The sequence below is a fragment of the Thamnophis elegans genome, chromosome 1 (genome assembly GCF_009769535.1).
Source record: "Thamnophis elegans isolate rThaEle1 chromosome 1, rThaEle1.pri, whole genome shotgun sequence".
NCBI classification, from domain to species: domain Eukaryota; kingdom Metazoa; phylum Chordata; class Lepidosauria; order Squamata; family Colubridae; genus Thamnophis; species Thamnophis elegans.
In genome coordinates, this window is record NC_045541.1 from 6,535,527 (window position 1) to 6,551,539 (window position 16,013).

Consider the following 16,013-nt stretch of genomic DNA (forward strand, 5'->3'; position numbering starts at 1 on the left):
ATAGATAGATAGATAGAGATAGATAGATAGATAGATAGATAGATAGATAGATAGATAGATATAGATAGATATAGAGATAGGTGATAGATAGATAGATAGATAGATAGATAGATAGATAGATAGATAGATAGATAGATAGATAGATAGATAGATAGATATAGATAGATATAGAGATAGGTGATAGATAGATAGATAGATAGATAGATAGATAGATAGATAGATAGATAGATAGATAGATAGATAGATAGATAGATAGATAGATAGATAGATATAGATAGATATAGAGATAGGTGATAGATAGATAGATAGATAGATAGATAGATAGATAGATAGATAGATAGATAGATAGATAGATAGATAGATAGACAGACAGACAGACAGACAGACAGACAGACAGACAGATGATAGATATATAGAGATAGATAGATAGATAGATAGATAGATAGATAGATAGATAGATAGATAGATAGATAGACAGACAGACAGACAGACAGACAGACAGATAGACAGATAGATAGATGATAGATGGATAGATGATAGAGATAGATAGATAGATAGATAGATATAGAGATAGGTGATAGATAGATAGATAGATAGATAGATAGATAGATAGATAGATATAGAGATAGGTGATAGATAGATAGATAGATGATAGATAGATAGATAGATAGATAGATAGATAGATAGATAGATAGATATAGATAGATAGATAGATAGATAGATAGATAGATAGATAGATAGATAGATAGATAGATAGATAGATAGATATAGATAGATATAGAGATAGGTGATAGATAGATAGATAGATAGATAGATAGATAGATAGATAGATAGATAGATAGATAGATGATAGATAGATAGATAGATAGATAGATAGATAGATAGATAGATAGATATAGATAGATATAGAGATAGGTGATAGATAGATAGATAGATAGATAGATGATAGATAGATAGATAGATAGATAGATAGATAGATAGATAGATAGATAGATAGATAGATAGATAGATAGATAGATATAGATAGATATAGAGATAGGTGATAGATAGATAGATAGATAGATAGATAGATAGATAGATAGATAGATAGATAGATAGATAGATAGATATAGATAGATAGATATAGAGATAGGTGATAGATAGATAGATAGATAGATAGATAGATAGATAGATAGATAGATAGATATAGAGATAGGTGATAGATAGATAGATAGATAGATAGATAGATAGATAGACAGACAGACAGACAGACAGACAGACAGACAGACAGACAGACAGATGATAGATATATAGAGATAGATAGATAGATAGATAGATAGATAGATAGATAGATAGATAGACAGACAGACAGACAGACAGACAGACAGATAGACAGATAGATAGATGATAGATGGATAGATGATAGAGATAGATAGATAGATAGATAGATAGATAGATAGATAGATAGATAGATAGATAGATAGATAGATAGAGATATAGAGATAGATAGATAGATAGATAGATAGATAGATAGATAGATAGATAGATTTAGATTTTAGATTTTAGATTTTAGATTTTAGATTTTAGATTTTAGATTTTAGATTTTAGATTTTAGATTTTAGATTTTAGATTTTAGATTTTAGATTTTAGATTTTAGATTTTAGATTTTAGATTTTAGATTTTAGATTTTAGATTTTAGATTTTAGATTTTAGATTTTAGATTTTAGATTTTAGATTTAGATTTTAGATTTTAGATTTTAGATTTTAGATTTTAGATTTTAGATTTTAGATTTTAGATTTTAGATTTTAGATTTTAGATTTTAGATTTTAGATTTTAGATTTTAGATTTTAGATTTTAGATTTTAGATTTTAGATTTTAGATTTTATTTATTATTTATAGGCCGCCCTTTTCCCTGAGGGGACTCAGGGCGGCTTACAATTCACGGGAGGGGGAGTGATAGATAGATAGATAGATAGATAGATAGATAGATAGATAGATAGATAGATAGATAGATAGATAGATAGATAGATAGATAGATAGACAGACAGACAGACAGACAGACAGACAGACAGATAGATGATAGATATATAGAGATAGATAGATAGATAGATAGATAGATAGATAGATAGACAGACAGACAGACAGATAGACAGATAGATAGATGATAGATGGATAGATGATAGAGATAGATAGATAGATAGATAGATAGATAGATAGATAGATAGATATAGAAAGAGAGAGAGATAGATAGATGGATGGATAGATTTAGATTTAGATTTAGATTTAGATTTAGATTTAGATTTAGATTTAGATTTAGATTTAGATTTAGATTTAGATTTAGATTTAGATTTAGATTTAGATTTAGATTTAGATTTAGATTTAGATTTAGATTTAGATTTAGATTTAGATTTAGATTTAGATTTAGATTTAGATTTAGATTTAGATTTAGATTTAGATTTAGATTTAGATTTAGATTTAGATTTAGATTTAGATTTAGATTTAGATTTAGATTTAGATTTAGATTTAGATTTAGATTTAGATTTAGATTTAGATTTAGATTTAGATTTAGATTTAGATTTAGATTTAGATTTAGATTTAGATTTAGATTTAGATTTAGATTTAGATTTAGATTTAGATTTAGATTTAGATTTAGATTTAGATTTAGATTTAGATTTAGATTTAGATTTAGATTTAGATTTAGATTTAGATTTAGATTTAGATTTAGATTTAGATTTTTTAGATTTTAGATGATTTAGATTTTAGATTTAGATTTTAGATTTAGATTTTAGATTTAGATTTTAGATTTTAGATTTAGATTTAGATTTTAGATTTTAGATTTTAGATTTAGATTTTAGATTTAGATTTTAGATTTTAGATTTTAGATTTAGATTTAGATTTAGATTTTAGATTTTAGATTTAGATTTAGATTTAGATTTTAGATTTAGATTTTAGATTTAGATTTAGATTTTAGATTTAGATTTTAGATTTTAGATTTAGATTTTAGATTTAGATTTAGATTTAGATTTTAGATTTAGATTTTAGATTTAGATTTTAGATTTTAGATTTTAGATTTAGATTTTAGATTTTAGATTTTAGATTTAGATTTAGATTTAGATTTTAGATTTAGATTTAGATTTTAGATTTTAGATTTTAGATTTTAGATTTTAGATTTAGATTTTAGATTTTAGATTTTAGATTTTAGATTTTAGATTTTAGATTTTAGATTTTAGATTTAGATTTAGATTTTAGATTTTAGATTTAGATTTAGATTTTAGATTTAGATTTAGATTTTAGATTTAGATTTAGATTTTAGATTTAGATTTTAGATTTAGATTTTAGATTTTAGATTTAGATTTTAGATTTTAGATTTTAGATTTTAGATTTTAGATTTTAGATTTTAGATTTTAGATTTAGATTTTAGATTTTAGATTTTAGATTTTAGATTTAGATTTAGATTTAGATTTTAGATTTTAGATTTAGATTTTAGATTTTAGATTTTAGATTTTAGATTTTAGATTTAGATTTTAGATTTTAGATTTAGATTTTAGATTTTAGATTTTAGATTTTAGATTTAGATTTTAGATTTTAGATTTAGATTTTAGATTTTAGATTTTAGATTTTAGATTTTAGATTTAGATTTTAGATTTAGATTTTAGATTTAGATTTTAGATTTTAGATTTAGATTTTAGATTTTAGATTTTAGATTTTAGATTTTAGATTTTAGATTTTAGATTTTAGATTTTAGATTTTAGATTTTAGATTTTAGATTTTAGATTTTAGATTTTAGATTTTAGATTTTAGATTTTAGATTTAGATTTTAGATTTAGATTTTAGATTTTAGATTTTAGATTTAGATTTTAGATTTTAGATTTTAGATTTTAGATTTTAGATTTTAGATTTTAGATTTAGATTTTAGATTTTAGATTTTAGATTTTAGATTTTAGATTTTAGATTTAGATTTTAGATTTTAGATTTTATTTAGATTTTATTTATTATTTATAGGCCGCCCTTTTCCCTGAGGGGACTCAGGGCGGCTTACAATTCACGGGAGGGGGAGTGATAGATAGATGATAGATAGATAGATAGATAGATAGATAGATAGATAGATAGATAGATAGATAGATAGATAGATAGATAGATAGATGATAGATAGATGATAGATAGATAGAGAATGACATAGTCTATGAGAGAGAGACAGACAATGAGAGATAGGAAGGTAGGTAGATAGATAGATAGATAGATAGATAGATAGATAGATAGATAGATAGAGATAGAGATATAGGTGTGTGTGTGTGTGTGTGAGAGAGAGAGAGAGAGAGAGAGAGAGTCATATGTGTTTGTTTTGATAAACCACACAAACCATAGCTCTTCCTCTTCCGGCAGCATTGCATAAATCTCTGATTCCGCTCATAAAATTATCATAATTTGGACTTTCTGGGCAGAAGAAGAAGACGAAGCTATCACTGTGTGGAGAATCTCTCTCTTTTCATTACTCTCTTCATCAAGTACAGTACTCTATATGAAGATAGCTTCTGAAAAGGAAGGTATAGGTCTCCTTTTCAAGGACTGCTGTTGGTACATTGCTTCCTGCTGCCCCCTAGAGGCTCAGAGTTTCTATGTTTTATTTTCTCTCTCAACACAGAACTCATTTCTGGCGAGAATTAAATGTGATGTGCCAAATTCAGCAGCGTGAGGTTCACTGACTATAGAGGAGGATAAGCTTTAGGAAAGGCACAGCAGGTTAATTTATGTAATTCCAGTCCTTGGGATGCTCAGAAGCAAAGAATACCAGTTGAGACTAATTGTGCAACTTTCAACCTGCTTGAATTACTCCTAGGGTTCTTCCTCACAACCAGGCATGGGGGGGGGGGGCTCTTCACCAGCCCTTGAACTACCCAGGAACACATAAAAATTTGCTGCCACCAGAGGCAATCTCTATCCTGACACAGATAGGATGCCGCCTCATGGTGCGGCCCTTATTTATGATGCGCAAAGCACATTAAAACAGGGAGTGGTGAGTTCCCCTGGATGTGCTCCCTTCCCCTTGTGTAAATTGTGGAGGTAGCAAGATGAGAAACAAAGTCTGGACTTGTGTTACGGAAGCACACGAAAAAGGATCATCCACAGTTCAGCAAGGGGAATGGTCTTATCCAGTGGTGGGTTTCAAAAATTTTTAGAACCTCTTCTGTAGGTATGGCCTGCTTTGTGGGTGTAGCTTGCCGGCCATGTGACCGGGTGGGAGTGGCTTGCCAGTCATGTGACTGGGTGGGAGTGGCTTGCCAGTCATGTGACTGGGTGGCAATGGCTTGCCGGCCATGTGACTGGGTGGGAGTGGCTTGCCAGCCATGTGACTGGGTGGGAGTGGCTTGCCAGCCATGTGACTGGGTGGGCATGGCCAACTTGTAAAATGTGGTGAAACTCACTTAACAACGCTCTTGCTTAACAATCAAAATGTTGGCTCAGAAACTCTGGCATTTGAAGCACGCAAGTCTTAAAGCTGTCAAGTTACAAGACCCTCGCACCCCTAACTCTTTAGAGAAAAAACCCTCAGGGGTGTTCAAACTTGACAGCTTTAAAACTTGTGGACTTCAACTCCCAGAATTCCTACTCCAGTCATGTTGGCTCAGGAACTCTGGCATTGAAGTGTGCAAGTCTTAAAGCTGTCAAGTTACAAGACCCTTGCACCCATAACCCTTTAGGAAAAAAACCCAGAGGTGTTCAAACTTGACAGTTTTAAGACTTGTGGACTTCAACTCCCAGAATTCCTCCTCTGGCTCTTCATCTTAATGATGTGCGGATGGGCGTGGGGAGGGAGCTGGAACCGGTTCTAAACAGCACTGTAGATTTGTGGAACCTCTTCTATAGAAGTGGTTAGAACTGGCAGGAACCCACCCCTGGTCTTATCAAAAGAAATATCCATCTGGTTCAGTTCTAGCTGGGAGAAAGGTACTGGAAGCATGGAGGCTGATTGGAAAGAAGGTTTAATGATGAACAGAACCACATGGATTCTGGGCAGGTGACCACAGGAAGTTGAGAGTATGGTTTTTTTATACCTTCTCTTGGGCTTTGCACTTGAGCTTCCTGTTCCTGTGCAAGAACATGCATTCTATTGGCTGCTGTCAGACTCCAATGGGACCATGTAGGGATTATGTAGGAGTCATAGCTGGCTCTATAAGCAAAATACAAATCCTAGATGTTTGTCTGAACTAAGTTTGGTTGAAGTTTTGTCTGCTCTGAGGGTGGTGCAATGTCTGAAATACCCTTAGGAGATTGTGCAATATAGTGAGCTGTTCTGATCCACTCCTCCATCCAGTAACAAAAGCTGAGACAAGCTTAAATGGAATGTCCTTTAATAACAAGACCAGACTCTCGGTGGCTGAAAGCCAAGTAAACAAACAGATAAGGACCTTGGTAGCAAGTCCGACAAACCTTGGCAATTCAGACCAACTCTGGCAGCAATCCAGAGTCAAAGTGTTGACTTCTGCAAGAAGGGCATGGTGCAAGCAGTCTTTTTTATAGTCTGGAGAGGAGCCTAATGACCATCGGCTGAGTGTAATTACCTCCTGTAATTACGTAGTTGTTCTTGACGCCGAGTAGCTCTTTGACGGCGTACATCCCGGAACAACTCACTGTTGGTTTCTGGATCACTCTCCCTTGTCTCCTCCCCACTGATCCAAGGCTCAGGCATCACCTGGTGGCCAACCAGTCTCTCTGCGCTCTGCTGAGAGTCAGAACCTTGTCCAGGGTCCTCCACATCCTCCAGGGCCGACTCATAGGGCCCCTCGCTGTCGGAGTCTGGTGGCAGCACCAACGGCTCCTTCTGGGCCACAACAGTGAGTGCTGTGTGTTCTGCTAAATGGTACTGGGTTAATCCTATTATGTCCTGAAGGATAATCCAATCATCCTGGAGCTGAAGGTCTTTTGTTTTGTAGATAGGCTGGCCCAGTCTTTCTTAATGGGCACAAAATATCTGCTGGGGGGGGGGGTATAAAGAGTGAATCTGCTTCCTGCTTTTTAAAAAAAACATGTTTCTCCATTTCTCATTTAGGGAAATATAATCTGCCTTTTTAATATTCCTCAAAGAATTTTATTCTAGGAGTGGGGTGCGTTCCCCCAGTGTGTATTCATCCTGTATCAGGTAATGGTGGGCGAAATAAACTCTGGATTTTGAACACAGGTGCATATAGATTGCTAGAATCTGGGACTTCCTAGAAACCTATTGTTTCCATCACCTAGAGCTATTTAGTATCTTCTAGTAAAAACATAGGGACACAGTGGCTCAGTGGCTAAGACTCTGAGCTTGTCGATCAGAAAAGTCCTCAGTTTGGCAGTTCGAATCCCTAGCACCACGTAACAGAGTGAGCTCCCGTTACTTGTCCCAGCTTCTGCCAACCTAGCAGTTCGAAAGCACATAAAAAATGCAAGTAGAAAAATAGGAACCACCTTTGGTGGGAAGGTAACAGCGTTCCGTGCGCCTTCAGCATTTAGTCATGCTGGCCACATGACCATGGAGACGTCTTCGGGCAGCGCTGGCTCTTCGGCTTTGAAACAGAGATGAGCACCACCCCCTAGAGTCGGGAATGACTAGCACATATATGGAAGGGGAACGTTTACCTTTACCTAGTAAAAGCATTGTTTATTCTTAAATTATGTTCTTGATTTTCCAGCAACAGATCGTGCGTCCTAAAGATAGCGGGGAATATTGCAGAATCTAGAAGAAATAGAAAAGTATTGTGTTTGTGAAACTTGCAGCGTTGCATATCAATAGGAGACGGTCTGTAATAGAGTACGTAGGCAGAGAAAGTCATAGGCAGAGAAAGTCTGTAAGTTTTTGCTGAATAGGCATGAGTCGGGTAATGCCAAATAAGGTGTTATGGGGTTTGTGGATTAATGTAAATGTGATTAGTATTTGAAAGCAGAGCCTCTCCTTTCTAACTCTGAATGTAACTAATTGCGCTCTACATGGGGCTGCCTTTGAAGAGTGTTCGAAGACTCCAATTAGTCCATAATGCAGCCGCACGAGCGATTGTGGGTGCACCAAGGTATACCCATGTTACACCTATCCTCCGCAAGCTGCACTGGCTACCTATTAGTCTCCGAATCCGCTTCAAGGTGCTGGTCGCTACCTATAAAGCCCTACATGGCATCGGACCTGGGTACCTGAGAGACCGCCTCCTGCCGATTACCTCTCTCAGACCAATTAGATCACACAGGTTGGGTCTCCTCCGGATTCCATCTGCCAGCCAATGTCAGCTGGCGACTCCCCAGGGGAGAGCCTTCTCTGTTGCAGCTCCGGCCCTCTGGAACGAGCTCCCTGTTGATATCCGGATCCTTACTACCCTCCTGGCCTTCCGCAAAGCCACCAAGTCCTGGCTGTTCCAGCAGGCTGGGGGGGGGGGGGCGCTGAGAAGCATTTACCTCCACGGAAATTGTGAATGTTGGTTTTGTTTTTAATATGTTGTGTTTGTCTCGTTTTCCCCTCTTTCCCTTGTCTTTTGTGAGCCGCCCGGAGTCCTCCGGGAGTGGGCGGCATACAAGACAAACAAACAAACAAACAAATAAACAAATAAATAAATAAATAAATAATATTCTCTATACCTCAAGGTGTAACCGATCAGTGCTTTCTTTGTTGTTTATACCAGTAAGTATGCTAAAGTATAAATGAGTGCGTTCTTGCCTTGTTTAGGGTTCCTCTTTTGAGAGAGAGGTAACCCGTTTGCTGATGCCCATCAATAAATGTACTTGTTGGAAGAAGATTTTTTTACCATACATCCAGTAATTTATTTGATCAGCCATCCCTGAGCCAAGAATTATTGGGTCAAACAATCCTGACGCTTCTTTTCAGACATCAGATGGCAAGAAGACATCTATTACAGGTAGTCCTTGACTTACAATGGTTCATTTAGTGTTGTGGCCCAGCAGGAGCCGTTGGAGCTGCCACCAGACTCCGACAGCGAGGAGCCCTATGAGTCAGTTTTGGAGGATGTGGAGGACCCTGGACAGGGTTCCGACTCCGAGCAGGGCGCAGAGAGGCTGGTTGGCCACCAGGAGGCGCCTGAGCCTTGGACCAGTGGGGAGGAGACAAGGGAGTATGATCCGGACGTCATCCATTGGAGTAGTGGGGAGGAGCCAAGGGAGTTGTTCCTGGATGCTCAGTACCAAAGAGCTAATAGGCGTAAGGAACAGTTGCGCAGTTACAGGAGATAATTGCGCTCAGCTGGTGGTAATTAGGCTCCTTTCAAGACTATAAAAGGAATGATTATGTACATGCCCTTCCTTTTGCAGGAGTCAACGTATTCACTTGAGCTGGAGAAGTCTTGGGGCTAGCTTGGCAGGCTGGATTGCTGCCAAGGTTAGTCTGTGCTGGATTGCTGCCAAAGCTTGGACTGTGCTGGATTGCTGCCAAGGCCTGGACTGTGCTGGATTGCTGGCAACATCTTGTCTGTGCTGGCTTGCTGCCAAGGTCCTGTCTGTGTGTCAATAAATCCCTGCAGTATCTTTGTCTCGGCGTGCTTTGGTGTAGGACGAGGGGGGTCAGAACAGGATGAGAAACAAATTATTTTACTTTAACAACTAAGGATGAGTTAAGGCTGCCTCAGATATGAGACCGAATGAAAGCAGAGTCATGCAGATACCACAAAGGAAGAGGTTATCAGGGCATGTCTGTAGCCCATTTAGCTAGTAAGGGAATGGAATGCCATTGTTCCTTCTTTTACTGATGGACAAAGTGAACTGTTATACTGTATATTATTTACTCAAAGTATGCCAACAGGAATTGGAGAACAGGGAGACAAAACATGCAGTAGTTGCTCAAGTTAATTTCCTGAAACATCAATCAATCCATTTTGATTCCAAACCTCCCTAGCAAGTTATTTCTGTCTCCTTGGTCAATATGGAAAATAATACTGCCATCCTCCCAGTCTCGGCTTTGCAAACTGGGCTGTGGAGACTGTTCAACAGGAGGGTTCTGTCCAATCACCAGAACAAAACATAACATTGCAACAGTCCCAGGAAGAATAAAATATAACAGCATGAACTACACTATTGCCAGATATTTTACTTGTTTGAAAATGTTAAAAAGCCTGCGAACCTAGTGAGGTAGCAGCTCTCATCAAATTCTGCAAATGATCTGTAGAATCTTCTCATTTACCATCTAGTTGCTGGAATTTGGTTGTCAAGTTCTTGTAAATAGTTTCCAGTTATCTAAAAGGGTTAACATTAGGAAATCGAATGACTGACAGATGAAAAATATTTAGCAGTGCATGTACTTAAGCCTTATGAATGTACAAGGGCTACTAAGTCTTGATTGCAAAAATCCAGCCCAAAATTATCGGGTACCCGTGTTTGTGTTACTATTGATTGGCAGCCTTATAATGAAACATAAAAATGTTAAGCTTCAAAAATGTTTTTCAAATCAACCTGTTTACTATTTAAATTGTACCTTCATTTTTAGTCCAATCAAATTTTCAGTTTTAAAGAAGGAATATCAGGTAGCAAATGAAAATTACAATATGTTTTCCTGTGTGCCAAGATCTTTTTTTTTTTTTAAAGCTTTTACTCTGGTCGCTGTTAGAGTTGGAATATTTCACTTTTTAATTTGTGTATTTAATTTATGAAATATAAATTTATATCTTTGTCTCCTGTGCCACATAGTTCCTGTACTACCTCTCCCACTGTTTCATAAGTTCACACTTTTTCTTTTTGGTATATCACATTAAGACTGAAAGTGACTCTGACTTTAAATTAGAGGTTCTCCATTGTCCTTGCTGGTACCAGGTGAGCCTACCTGGAAGGCAAATTTGAAAGGCAAGATACTCAATGGAGCAGCTGCTATGAACCATCTCATTTCAAATGAAGACAGTTGCAAGAGTTAGGCTTCTGAGGTTGATCTTGATGTTGTGTGTTGCCACATGTTGATAAACGAAGTGTCATCCTTCAACCCCCAAATTATGAGTCTTCAGCTAAGAACAGAAATCAGTCACCTGCAATAACATATTTTTAGCTGGCCAATGCTCCTATTCCATTCCTTTGTTGTTACTGACAATGGATCATTCTAATGAGGCCCTATTATGTTGAAGGATTATACAGTTTGTTATCAGCCATCCTTCCCAGTACTGATGCTACACATCAATGGCCTATCACCCAGGACAATAATTCCCAGAATTTCTGAGAAGAATCTCCTCTCCTACTCAAATTCTTGTTGTTTTCATTACACTGTTCTGGTCATCTTAGATGTATAATCTCTCCAAAGATTTTAGCTGCATCCAAGATAATTATTTAAATTAGTCCAGAAAAACCAAAACAAGGAATGTGCATTTATGTATCCTTTTTGAATTTTGGCAGACTAACTCATTCTGTTGGCCTGAAATAAGGCATATAATTGCAGTTCCATATGTACAAATATTAATCTGGCATCATCTCATTTATCATTCCTTCTTTATTTTTTTAAAAAAGTTTCTTCATACAGGTCCAGTCATCTACCACAGAGGGGCGCTGTCGATCACTTTTTGAATCTGGAATGTCTCTGTCTCAGTTGAAGAGTGAAAAAAATGCACACTGTATGTGTGTGTGTTTAATAACAATTTAATAGCTTATTTTATGATAGTAGCTGATGCTCACTTTTGTTGAATGCTCAGGATGAATTAGAATTATTAAACTATAAAAGCCTGGAACTTTTAATCATTAATCTGGGAGGTGTGTGTCTGTGTGTGTGTCCCATGTTAATTATTAAAATGTGAGAAAACATATATACAATGCACTCAGAAAGTATCATGTCCAATCAATTTAATTTACAGCAGGTCAACTCCAATCAAAGTGTAGAAACATGTCAGCAATGATTAAGAGAAATGGGAAACACCTGACCTGAATTTTAAGTATTGTTGCAAAGGGTCTGAATCTTTATGTCAATGTGATATTTCAGTTTCTTTTTTTCTTTTTAATAAATTTACAAACATTTCTAAACTTCTGTTTACATTTTGCTATTATGGGGTACTGCATGTAGATTAATGAGAGGGGTAAATGAATTTCAACAACTGTGGAACCTAAACTTTGTTCCACTTAAATTCAATTAAGATGAATTAAATGCAGTTACAATGATTATCTCCCTGTATTCAAGAATGTGTTGCTACCATTAAAATACGTAGAATTTGGGGATAGCTTTTGTAGGATTCAGGTTGGGCCTTTCTATCTTAGATCACTAGTTTCCAAAATCACTCATTTATGTTGCATATTACCCCCTATAATGTTACATAACTCGATCAATGCGTTTATTAGGGCAAGTTCAGATGAACAAATGTTGTGGAAAGTATGAGTTAATGTTCCTTTATAAAATGCATGACAGCGTTGTGGATCCACAATTTATGTTTTTCATTGGTGTCCAACTTTTTGGTTCACCTGGGCCACATTGTCTGAAGAATATATAATTACAAATGATATTAAGAATATAGTATGCGTTATAGTTTTGAACAGTAGCAGAGCAGCATTTAAAACAAAAGCTAAAGAGAAGAACAGAACTGGGGGAAGAGAACGGCAATTATAATCAGGAATTGACACAATGGAATATCCCCAGTGATGAGATTCAGCCGGTTCGCACCTATTCGGGAAAACCGGTTGTTAACTTTCTCAGCAGTTTGGAGAACCGGTTGTTGGAAGAAATCTCCCCCCCCCCCCACAAACACACACACACACTTTACAGGGCTAATCCTGTAAGGAAGGCAGGAAGGAACATTCTAGTGGTGTTTCTAGCCTAATCTTTATTGCCCTGCTTACAGAAACTGCCTCTCTGGTTAACCCTTATCACATTATCACAGCTAAGGCAAAGCGTCCATCAACCTGAGTGACGTTGAGTTGGCCACACCCACCCAGTCACATGACCACCAAGCCACGCCTACCCAGTTGGTCATCAGGGCAGAGAACCGGTTGTTAAATTATTTGAATCCCACCACTGAATATCCCAGTGCTAACACGATAAGGTTGTGGGCTTTTGTCTTCTCCCATCAATGCAAACTCTTGCCTGAAACCAGTTCAGACAAATCTCAAACTCAGGCAATCTCAACAAATATACTGGATTTTTAACCCAATGTACTGTAATTGTTCATTGATAAAATGCGGGTAATCTCTCTGTTATGTAACCTGCATCTGCATAACCAACCTATCTTCCCCTCTCTTCAGTGGTGGGTTTCAAAAATTGTTCGAACCTACTCTGTGGGTGTGGCCTCCTTTGTGGGAGTGGCTTGCCGCCCATGTGACCGGATGAGAGTGGCTTGCTGCCCATGTGACCGGATATGAAGATGCCGACGACACTTGTCAGAACCACCTTAAATTACCTCCCACACAGCACTGGAATGCATAAGAATAGGATGTAAACTTGTTTTTCAAAAGGCATCTTTGGTTTGCGTTAAAACAACTTCAACACACGCCATGTTCTGATTGCACCACAAACGCAGGAGTCATCCTTACCTTTCACAGAGGCACTGAGTTTTATAAATAGGAGCATGATAGTGTAGAATAATCATATCCAAGGACCAGTGGTGGGTTTCAAAAAATTTTGGAACCTCTTCTGTAGGTGTGGCCTGCTTTCCGGGTCCACTGGTGGAACCTCTTCTAACTGGTTCGGTAGATTTGACAAACCGGTTCTACCGAATAGGTGCGAACTGGTAGGAACCCACTTCTGCCTCTCTTCCATCCTTTTCTTTCCCTCATGTCACCTGAAATCCTACATCAGTCTAGACACTTCATTCATGTGATGAAATAAGCTTCAGCTCACAAAAAACATATCCCTTTTCATAAAATGTGTCAGACCAAAAAGGTTCTACAGGACTCGTCCAGATTTTTTGCTAGCAATTCAATTGTCCTCCTTTTGGATCTCGCTTGCTCTCTGGTATTTGCCAGGTCTTTTAAGATGAAAATGCCTCATATAACAGTTGCTCAAATAGACATCCATCATCTGGATGGGGGTAATTTACTGTCTGGCTTTATTTTTTTGAGTGAGATGAGATAAACTTTTTTCCTTCAAAATCATCTTGAGATTGAACTCTGACTATATATATATAGTCCACTCTCCTTCCTCATGTCCAAGCTGACGTTACAACAAGTCAGGAGAATGGCTGGCTGGGCTTGAGCCACTTTTGAGTGGTTGGGGAGATGAAATGGTAAAGGAGAGGAAATGCCCTCAAGCAGTTTGGAGAAATATTCCTACAGAAAGGCTGTTAATGAGTCCTAGGAAAATGGTTGTTTTTAATTGGAAGCTTGGCACATGCTTAAGCTTCCATTCCAAATTCTTCTACGTATTCTTCTTATAAAGACACAGGTGTTCCTTTTTTTATTTATTTATTAAAAGTTTTAATAAGTTTTACAATTATATACCTTTCCCCTTCCCTCCCTCCCCCTCAATCCCACATCCCTCCCACCCTCACCCTCCCAACCTCCCAGAGCAAATACAGGGTATAAACATTTAGCAATCATACACTAAAATAAACTAACTAACTTTAGCATCATCCCTCGCTTGTATTTTAACTCCCCTTTTGCAAAGCTAACTTAGATAAGTTGTAACATTCCTTGTTTATTCATTCATAAGCTAACTGAAATTTCTTAGTCCCATATTTATTTTGAATATAATCAATCCATCTTCTCCATTCCAGCTTGTATTTCTCATCTGAATAGTCCTTGAGGGATGCTGATATTTTAGCCATCTCTGCTAAGTTTGTTACTTTTAACGTCCATTCTTGAATAGTAGGCAATTCTTCCTTCTTCCAGTACTGCGCCACCAACAATCTTGCTGCCGTTGTTAAGTTCAGGATCAAATTAGTCTGTATAACTGTACAATCTGTAATTATACCTAACAAGAATAACTGAGGAGTAAACTTTATCCTCTTTTTAAGAATATTTTGAATAATCCACCATATTTTTATCCAAAATGCTTTCACTTTTTTACAAGTCCACCATATATGATAATACGTAGCATCAGCGCAATCACATAAAAAAGGAAGGTGTTCCTTTTATCAACAATGTCAAAATGACTTCTTTCTCAGCCACAATTATATCAAGTATAAAACCAAAAAGAGTACATGTAAATTGTAGGCAACAACCTGGATCGATCACCGGGGACCAGAGATTTTGTCTTCTGGTCTTTTGGATTCATGCTAGAGCCCATCTTCAGGAAGCTTCTCTCTAGCCTTTACATGTAAATTGCTTAAGGAATCTGCACTTAAAGAAAGGACTGCTCTTATACCACAATGGATCTCTTATCAGGAGGAACAGGTCTAGCATTTCCAGTGGTTCAGAAATCTTCTCCTCTTATAACAATTTAAGAAGCTTTTGATGGTCAGGAGTGTACAGGGTGAATATAAACAGAAGATTGCTCTTTCGTTTGTACAGGTTTAGCAAACAGTTTGCAAAATCAGTGCCAGGATTGTTATCAGAGCAATTGGATTTTGGGATTTCCAGAGAAAACTTGCATTTAAAACTCTTTACAGACGTTTCTATTTCTGCAGTGTGCTATGTGGAGATAAACGTAAAGTTTCTTCCAGATCAGATATTGTTCCAATAATGCCATGGGCTTTTCTTGCTAGCCATACAAACATGGTTTCCCAACACCCAATGGGGTGTTGGACTAGAAGACCTCCAAGGTCCCTTCCAATTCTGTATTCTGTTTCTCTATAATGAACTGGTTAGTGAACTTCCCCAAGCTATGGAAATAATGGCCTCAAATAATTCCACTCAGTCAACTTCTGCTTCCGCAGAAAAACATCATTCTCAGGACAAGACTGATAAAGAATTGCCTTCATCATTAGCTTCTGCTTACTGAGTGCAGTCATATCAACACCAGATACAAACGTTTGGTAAGTTATATATGTCAGTAAAAAAACATGACTTAAGCAACCACTTCCCATTTGAGAAACACCGTTTCCTGTAATTGTGAAAAATAGGTAAGGCAAAGGCACGTTTTAAGTATGGCTCACCTCACAAATATCATGGCCTTTTACTCTTAACTGTTACTTCTTAATTCAATCCGGAATAAAACCATTTTTCCCAA